The following is a 10048-nucleotide window of genomic DNA, read 5'->3' on the forward strand; positions in this document are numbered from 1 at the left end:
AAGAGCAATCAGTCAATTCTAGTTTTAACTGAATTGTTTCAGTTAAAACGCGAATTTACTAAAGCAGTCAGTTAATTCTAGTTTTAACTGAATTGTTTCAGTTAAAACGCGAATTTACTAAAGCGGTCAGTCAATTCTTGTTTTAACTGAATTGTTTCAGTTAAAACGCGAATTTACTAAAGCACTCGGTCAATTCTAGATTTGACTAAATTATTTCAGTTAGAACGCGAATGTACTAAAGCACTCGGTCAATTCTAGTTTTGACTACATTATTTCAGTTAGAACGCGAATTGCCGAGCTGGCTTAGTTAAAACTAGAATTTACCAGTAAATTCGGGTTTTGACGGATTTCGGGTTTTAACTGTAACATATATATATACAGGGTGTCCCATTTTAATACATCCACGCAAATATTTCCGTTCCCTTGCATTTTACAAGAAAATGTTTCAGACAAAAGTTGTATGGTTTCGAGGGGGACATAAGATGGTGTCATTAATTTGACCTCGAATAGTTGCTTAAAGGTCACATGAAGGTCACCTTCAATTTTTTAAATAGAACTGCCTATTTTTTATTGCATATTCTTGTAGCTTATCTCGAGACGTTTCCAAAACACTATAAAAAAATGTCTTTCCGTTAAGTATTTTGCGAGTTGTGACGCTTGAAAGTTGGTGGGCCATTTTAATCCATCCACGCAAATATTTCCGTTCCCTTGCATTTTACAAGAAAATGTTTCAGACAAAAGTTGCATGGTTCAAAGGGGGCCAACCGTTGATGACCTTGAACTTGACCTTGAAGTCGATTTTCAAAGTCATTTTAAGATTAACAAGTGTTTTTTCAATGGAAACCCGTATTTTTGATCCCGGATTTGGAAAGAGCACAAAATTTTTCGTAAAAAATATGTACCCATGTTAGGGCCTAAAAGTGGACCATAGGGGACTTTTAGACGAAAACAAGTGATTTTATTTTAGCACTACTTTTGTGCTAAAGTATTTAGCACTACACACGTTAATCAAGCACCCCAAAGGGAACAGAAAACTACTACGTCCACGTCGTTGTTCCTGGGTAATGCTAAAAGTAGTGCTAAAATAAAATCACTTGTTTTCGTCTAAAAGTCCCCTATGGTCCACTTTTAGGCCCTAACATGGGTATATACTTTTTACGAAAAATTTTGTGCTCTTTCCAAATCCGGGATCAAAAATACGGGTTTCCATTGAAAAAACACTTGTTAATCTTAAAATGACTTTGAAAATCGACTTCAAGGTAAAGTTCAAGGTCATCAACGGTTGGCCCCCTTTGAACCATACAACTTTTGTCTGAAACATTTTCTTGTAAAATGCAACGGAATGGAAATATTTGCGTGGATGGATTAAAATGGGACACCCTGTATATATATATATATATATATATATATATATATATATAATGTATATGCATGTATATTTTTATGATAGGACTGATTATTAGCGTTGAAATACATAAAACAAACATTTATTCTATTTGTCATTTAATTTTCTCAATAATCCGAGTACTCTTATAAAATGAATTTACAAAGTAGAACAAATATATATTGTCACGCACTTGTCAATAACATTTTTTCTTTTGTTTTTTGATATTATTAGGATTATATATTTATTATAGAAATAAGTTATCTATCTTAGTTCTTATATTATAATTTAATTATAAAAGAAACATTAAAAATTTAAATTAACAATTAAGCTTGTGCTTACACACGCACGCACGCACGCACGCACGCACGCACGCGCACACACACACACACACATATGTCAAAGTTACACTACGGTCTCAATGGTTTTGAGATTTTGGCACTCATACCTACTTTTCTTGGTATATATATATATATATATATATATATATATATATATATATATATATATATATACTGAGAAAAATAAGTCTGAGTGCCAAAACCTCAAGACCATTGAGATCGTAGCGTTTGATTAATGTAAGATTATCCTTTTGTATATTTCAGTAAGTTTTATTTAATTATTTCAAGTCTAATTCTTGTAAGTTAGTTATTCTTTTGTTTATTAGTCAGCGACGCTCTATATTTCCGTATTTTAATTATCGTTGTGCTTACTTTCAGTAACGCTTTATATTTCCGTTTACTTTGATTATCGTTATGGTTTCTCAGTGACATTTTGTTATTTTGATTCTTGAGAACCAATCGTAGTTCCACTTTTTTAAGCTCGCTCGTTACGAGGCATTTTGTTACTAATCAATCATCTTATGTATACTCTTAAGTTTTGAATAAATGTAGTCTTTATTTCTATTTAACTCCGAGTGCGATTATTTTAGCGAACCGTAATTCGACGAGCTTATACGCAACCGGATACTTGATTCCCGACACTGCCCAAAAATCCACCAGCGTTACAATATCAAGCAAAAAGAAACTTTTGAAACAATTGACGTCACGTTGAATTCATCAGTGATAACGTCCACACCGCGTACTACGGTTGGAACTGTAAAATCAACGAATGATACTCTCAAAAATGTTTTTAAATCCACAGACGATTCGTTCGGAAGGTCTGTCCAACATCAGATGCAAACGTTGGAAGGTCGAAAAACGTTGTTGCAGCATTTGGCCCCGTTGGGTCAAAAGTACATTGGAGATTTCCTCAGCGGTGGTGGAAAAGAGACAATTGTAGACACTATATATGGCATTTGTCTCGACAAATGAAATGATGCTTGATAATAAAAAATTTGACGTGGATCGCAATGAAAACATAATTGTCGATGGCGTGCAATATGCTGGCACACGGTTTTTAGAAGTTGATTTTTAAGAGAATCCCCGATGATGTTATCTATACAGAGAACTTTGCAAAAGTACAAAAGCATATTGTTAACTACAAACGCACATAGACGCAATTATACCGCGCAGGAGCGATTACGGAGCAACAGAGCATACAAGTACAGATACGTAATAGCACCATTGATGCCGATCAAATTTACACCAAAGAAAAAGAATAAATCCGGAACGGGATTAGCGCTATTATACTAAAAAATAATAAGATAGATTACGTTCATTAGGACGATTTCAACAAGTTGGTGGATCAACTTGCTCAAAGCTTTGCATCAAGCCGGCAACGACACTCACGGCAACAAGATGCTGTCTATCGTAGAGGAATTTCGCGAAACCGGTATTATTATAAATTAATTGCGTATTCGCGAAAACGAGTTAGACGAGAGGCTGACTTTGTTCGAGAAGGACGTACAAGCATTATGATAAAACGACAAGCTTCAGCGTATAATTATAAAAAAGCCAAGTCAGAACAAAAATGAGTGGCAATGAACATCGAAAAGACAGTAACAAACGTTGTTACGTCCTGCGGAGTAACAACTTTTTTCTTTTGAAATTGATGGGGCCAAGCAACCGAAAATCGCGAACAGATGGTCCATCTTAACTGCGCAAATAAGCTAAAATTGTCCAGTCGAGTCAATACGGTTGATCTACGCTTGACACGTGCCGGTTTTGGCAGAAGCAAGCGTTGAAACGCGGATGATTGACCCCATCGACACGAAACACTTGTCGCGTAATTAATAGGTAACGATCTTCTAAGGAACCTAACCGATAGGATGGATTACTCAGATGAAAAACAGATTAGAAACCGAACGTTCTGAGAACGCGTGGGCAACAATAAGAGATGGTACACCTGCGGATTAAAATCCCATAGGAACCATAGGCAGAATCGGGTATAAAAAGAAAGAGCTCCGGCTCATTTTCGTCATTTTTGGTCATTTCGCTAATTTCGCTCATTTCGCTCATTTCGCCATTTCGCCATTTGTTGTTTGCGATTCATAATTTACTCCAGTTCGATTCGTCGTACATTCCGTGACATTGTATGTCCGAGTTTGTGATGTTCGGATTCGTATTCATCACTTAAACTCGACGCGGTCCTGTGAAAATTTAGTCAACGAGTTCCATCGCAAGTTCCGAACGTCCTGACGCCAACCGTTGACCAGCCGTCCGCCGTTGTAAGCTGAATCCGCTCCGCTGAACACCAAATCACTTGCACCCTCATAAATTTCAACCAATAGTAAGTCTTAGCTATCCACTATATTTTGCTCTCCATAAGACTATCTTCTCTCTCTAATAAGATTTTTCATCATACGTATAATTTCCAAAATATTTATATTCTCTGTATTATTTCATTACCTTTCCTTTCCACCCTCTATTATTCTCTTTACTTTCCGCAGGATACAATCAAGCTCTTTCGATTGAATCCGCAATTCTCTTTACTTCCTGCAGGATACAATCGAACTCTTTCAATTGAATCCGCAACTCTCTTTACTTTCTGCAGGATACAATCGAGCTCTTTCGATTGAATCCGCAACTCTCTTTACTTTCTGCAGGATACAATTGAGCTCTATCGATTGAATCCGCAACTCTTTTACTTTCTGCAGGATACAATCGAACTCTCTTTCGATTGAATCCGCAATTCTCATCACTTTCTGCTGGATACAATCGAGCTTTTTTGATTGAATTTGCAACTTTCTTTGGTTCCATTGGAAATAAAGAATTCCTTTTCTTTTCATAATTAAAACTTTTTCCTTTTTCTTCCTTTTAAGTAGTTACGATCTAGATTTTATTTTCTTTTATTGGAAAAAGAGAACGTAGCCTTAAATCTTAAATTTATTCTAGTGCGTAATCGAGTCCCTGAGCGTAAGTCGCAAAGAGCTATTAAGAACTATCGGAGTCGTCAAAATAAGAAAGTCCGGAAACTTGGCGCATCGTTATCGCTCTCCGAAAAATTAAACAATCTGTGAGGAGAAAATTCTGTTTTGCCTAGCGCTCTAACTAATTTAAGAACTTCCGACGAATCGATCGATTCATCTCCACCAATCTCAAATCCGTCCGCCGAATCATTCTCTCTTTCCCTCTGTCGTCATCCTTCCCCCTCTTACTCCCCCGAACCTCACGTAAAAAACCAACGTTCCTTCTCACCATTTACTCCCGAAAAAATAGAAAATATCGTAAACAAAATCCCAATAGAGCGAATCGAAGAAGTAGCCAATGAATTGGAAGAAATCTTCGTCTCGGTCCAAGAACTACCTGAATAATTAAAAATTCCCTGACCACAATACACACCCACACACGCACATTTATATAAATTTCATTAATCACAAATGTAACCAATTAGAATTTAAGTTTATAATTACATTCTTTGTAAAGACTTCTTAACCCAATCATAAGATTTTTCTTTCTTTTATTACACATGTTCTCTGTGAACAAAATTGTTATTCATGAATTAATTATTATTATTTTAATAATCACCATCTGTCATTGTAATTATTTATTTCTTCTATTATGTTAAAATAAATTGTAATCTTTAATTTTAATCATTTTTGTTTATTTTTACTACCTCTAATTCCCACTTCGATAAAATTGCACTTGGTCCAATCCCGCGTAAAAGCGATTTAATTCGTTTACGCAAAATAAGGACTACACAAATGCAAGAGTTTGAATGAGAGTCATAGGCCGTCATTCTCAACACCTGACCTACATTCTAACTCACTTAACGCATTTGATTTGTTGCACTCGTCCGGAAACGTGTGTGCGCGAGATTAGGCCTGTTCCGTTCTTCCTGTCTCACTCAAATCATTTCCATAAGTTTCTACCTACAAGTCGACCCGAGAGACTTATTTCGAGAATTCTGGACGTAACAACGTCTAACAAATGATTTTAAACGTCCTCCATAAAACGTTCCTCAATAAAAATCAAACAGTTCAAGAACAATTGTCAGATTACTACCGATCGGCTCAAGATCGTTATGAAAAGGCTCAAGAACGAGTGTTGGATCGTCATTGAACGGTCGTAAATCAGATCAAGAATAGTTACCACCAAGTATCTAATCGCCAAGTACCGGAAGACAAAAAAAAAGTTATTGAGGCATGACAGAAATTTATAACAAAAAGACGACAAATACAAAAAAAAACGTTTGACAAAATAACTTGTTTAAAACAAAATAGAGAAACTTTGCAATAGTAATATAAATTAAATTGCGTGCCCGCGATACGAGTCAGTCGTAATTGTTTAGACCATGGATGTCTTAACTGAATACGTCGGATTCAGGATGAGAAAAAATTACTAGAATTTGATTTCCTGGTCACAAACGTGTATATTGTCACCATGGCGGTTACAAGAGAAAGCGATGGCTCAGTTACAATCTTCTTCCTTTACTACATTCTTAATGCGCAAGCGCTTCTTTCCGCTCACTTCGTCAGTCCCGTCGTCGCAACAACGTTTCCATGTAGCATTCGGTTTGAGTCATAATAGTACTCTTTGACATCTCGGCCCTTCTCGAAAAGCCTCTTTCAAACTTAAATTTCCTTGTACACAGTTTATAACGTATAATAATTATTTCTGAATTAAAATTCAAAAAACATAAATCAATAAATGTAATATGCACGAAAAGATGCTAGTAATTATAATATAGGCTAGAAAATTTAAAAATTAATTTAAACTAAATGAGTAAAAATAATTACATAGTGTGTTAAATTTAGACTCCCTGAGTTTCAAGTTTCTTTCTATAATCGTCCAGGGAAAGGGTACAGAGCTTACGTATGCTCCTTTTATAAATTCCATTGACTGTCTTTACTGAGGCTATCCAGGCTACATTATTGTCACTTCTGTGAATTTCTAAAATACGTCCAAAACTCCATATGAGCGGGAGATTTTGCGGTAAATATATCAAATAGGGGAGGCTGCCCCGATGACCTTGACCATGACATATGTTGTCAAGGTCATGATCCTGAGTAACGCCCAACAAGTTTTAGCCGTCGCTTGCCCTTCGTTAAAGAGTTATAATCATAAAAAGTTTATGAAATTGAAGAGCAACATCTACACATATACTCACATATATTTACATATATTCACATATACATATAAAAATGTAGTACAGAGAACGCATGGGCGGGGGAGGGCCTTTGCCCCTCCCCCTGCACCCCCTTCCCGTATTTTTTCTAACCCAACCTAATTTCTAATTCTATTTTAGTTTAATTTTAAATCTAATATTGTAACGTGGTCAATTGGATATCCTTGGCCAAATTACAACTGAAATAAGGTTAGGTTAGGTTAGAAAAAATACGGGGAGGGGGTGCAGGGGGAGGAGCGGAGCCTCCACTCCTCCCACGCGTTCTCTGTACTACATGTGAATATTTGAGTTTTTCAGAATTTTTTTACCAATTTTAGTTTTATATACATACTTTATTCATTAATATTATTACTAAGTGGATACATATCTTTCATAATTTTAAAAAATGCGTCAATTCTATCATCAAAAGAATAAACTTTTTTAAATAAAAATTTGGCGAGATAAAATTTATAATGTTTTTAAGATATTCCATAGCGAGGAATTGCACCACGCATATAACGAGATGATTTCAAATATAATATTATTACAAATTTCGACAAAAATAGGGGTAGGTTAGGTTAGAAAAAATACGGGGAGGGGGTGCAGGGAGAGGGACGGAGCCCCTCCCCCTCCCACGCGTTCTCCGTACCATATTTTTATATGTATATGTGAGTATATGTGTAATTATCGCTTTTAATTTTTATAAACTTTTTATGATTATAAGTTTTTAACGAAGGGCGCGCGACAGCTAAAACTTGTTGGACGTTACTCAGGGTCATGACCTTGACAACATATGTCAAGGTCAAGGTCATTGGAGCAGTCTTCCTTATTCGATATATTTATCGATTTTGCTTGTCTATTACCAGGACCATCGTGCCAATAGCCAATTTGTTTGAGTCATAGTGCCATTTAGTCCTCATTCGCAGTTGGTGTAAATATTCTTTTTGCCACCGAGTCCAAAAGTGCTGCTTTATTTTCTGCTGATGCTGCCATCTGGATAGCGTGTTAGTACGAATATCCAGCAAATTTTTTTGTACAACTGCTTCTTGTGAATCTCCGATTAGGAAATGGGATGATGACAAAGCTATCAAATTGTCTGGGTGTGAGGATAAAGAAATAAGAGGTCGTGAGTTAAGCACAGATTCTATTTCGATTAACAATATGCTGAATTCTTTGTATGTCAAAATTAAATTTTATGTAACCGTATACAGATGCTTTTATGCCACTTTTACTACGGCTTCCCACAGACTTCTAACATTAGGAGTTCTGGGGAGAATAAACTTCCAAGTTATACTCTGAGATGTTAATTTAGTTTTGATTGCTTCTTCTTGATGTTGTATAAATTGATTGATTTCCTTTAACTCTTTTGCTACTCCTAAAGTTGGTTGCGTTGTCCGAGTACAGTGTAGCACACAGTCCTCTTCTAGCGGTAAACTTTCTCAACGCTGCTAGAAATGTTTCCGTCGTTAAATTTGTAACTGCTTCTAAGTGCACTGCCTTTGTATGGAAGCAAACAAATACTGCTATGTATTCTTTAGTGATAGGAATTCTCTCTCTTTGTTTACCTTCTTTGATTTGTATAGGTCTTGCATAGTCTACCTCTGTGGTAGTAAAAGGCCTTGCAAAACCTTGCAAGCAATCTTTAGGCATGTCTGACATTTATGCTTCTAACGGTTTAGGTTCAATTCAAAAACATTCTATGGAGCTGCGTGTTACTTTACGTGCTTTGTTTCTGCCAGCCAGATGCCAATATTGTAATCTAATTGATGACAAAAGCTATTCCGATTTGCAATGTAATAAATTTTTATGTTTTTCTCTAAATATAAGTGTTGTCACATGATGTTTAGAAGGTAATAACAAGATGCTTTTGATCTGAGTTAATGTTTGCGTGTCAGATTTTACCTTTTACTCGTAGAAGTCCACATTCATCCACAAATGGTCGTAATGGAAGTATTTGCTTTTTCGATGAATTTCTTTTCCTAGTCGCAAAACTTTAATTTCCCTTTTAAATATTTCTTACTGCACTAATTTGATGATCATAATCATGGCTTGCTTTAACTTTGGAACTGTAATTGATCCTGTCTGCTTTACCTTTGTAAAATTAATAAATTTCAGACTACATGCTATAACTCTTTTTAATTTGTTTAAAGACAAGAAATTATATAAAGTGCTGCATTGATTTGCCATTGTTGTAAGCACAACCCTCTTGAGTTCAGGAACTTTTGTTGTGTTGTAATCTTTCTGAAGCGGCCATTTCATTGGATGTGCCAGCTATTGCGGCCCTCACCGCAACTTACTGTCTTTTAATTTTTCGGCCGTGGTACCTCGAGATAGCAGATCCGTCGGATTGCTATTAGACAGTACGTAATACCATTTTTTGTTAAAAGTTAACCTTTGAATATCTGCGACTCTGTTAGCGACATATGTTTTTAGTTTATGCGGAGATGTACTGATCCAATTGAGAACAATTGCTGAGTCCATCCAAAAGTTTACATCTGTGATTTGATATGACAACACTTTTTGAATACTATGACATAGTCCTGCTGCTAAGTGTGCTGCGTTTAATTCTAAACGTTATAAGGTAATAGACGGTGCTACTCAAAACTTAAAGCATATTAAATACACTGATGTTTGCTCATCTTAATTCAAACTCTTTATATATGCACACGCACCACAAGCCTTCTCCGAGGCGTCATAGAAGATGTGTAATACTACTGATCTTGAATTATTATTTGGATTAACATTACAAAACATTGACAAGACCTTAACTGAATTTAATGTTTGATAATATCTTTTCCAATTTTCTTGTAAATGAGTCGGTAATTCTTCGTCCCATTCTAATTGTTTCTTCCATAATTGTTGTATTAGTTGTTTGGCGATGACCTGTATCGATTCAAGGACTCCTAGAAGGTCAAAGATTTTTGAAACAAAAGACAGTACTTGTTTCTTTGTAACTGCTTGAATTCCATTTATTTGAATTTCATATTATAACGTGTTTTACTCCAACTTCAATAATAGACCTAGCGTTTTTAATGATTCATGCTTATTTAAGACTAAAAAATTGTCTTCTTCCTTGTTTGATATTAATAGGTGAAGTATTTGTCTATCATTGCTTTTCCATTTTTGCAAATTTTCCTTTTTGAAGTAATTCTATTAATTCTTGTAATTCCATTAATT

Source organism: Solenopsis invicta, chromosome 4 (assembly GCF_016802725.1).
Source record: "Solenopsis invicta isolate M01_SB chromosome 4, UNIL_Sinv_3.0, whole genome shotgun sequence".
Taxonomy (NCBI): domain Eukaryota; kingdom Metazoa; phylum Arthropoda; class Insecta; order Hymenoptera; family Formicidae; genus Solenopsis; species Solenopsis invicta.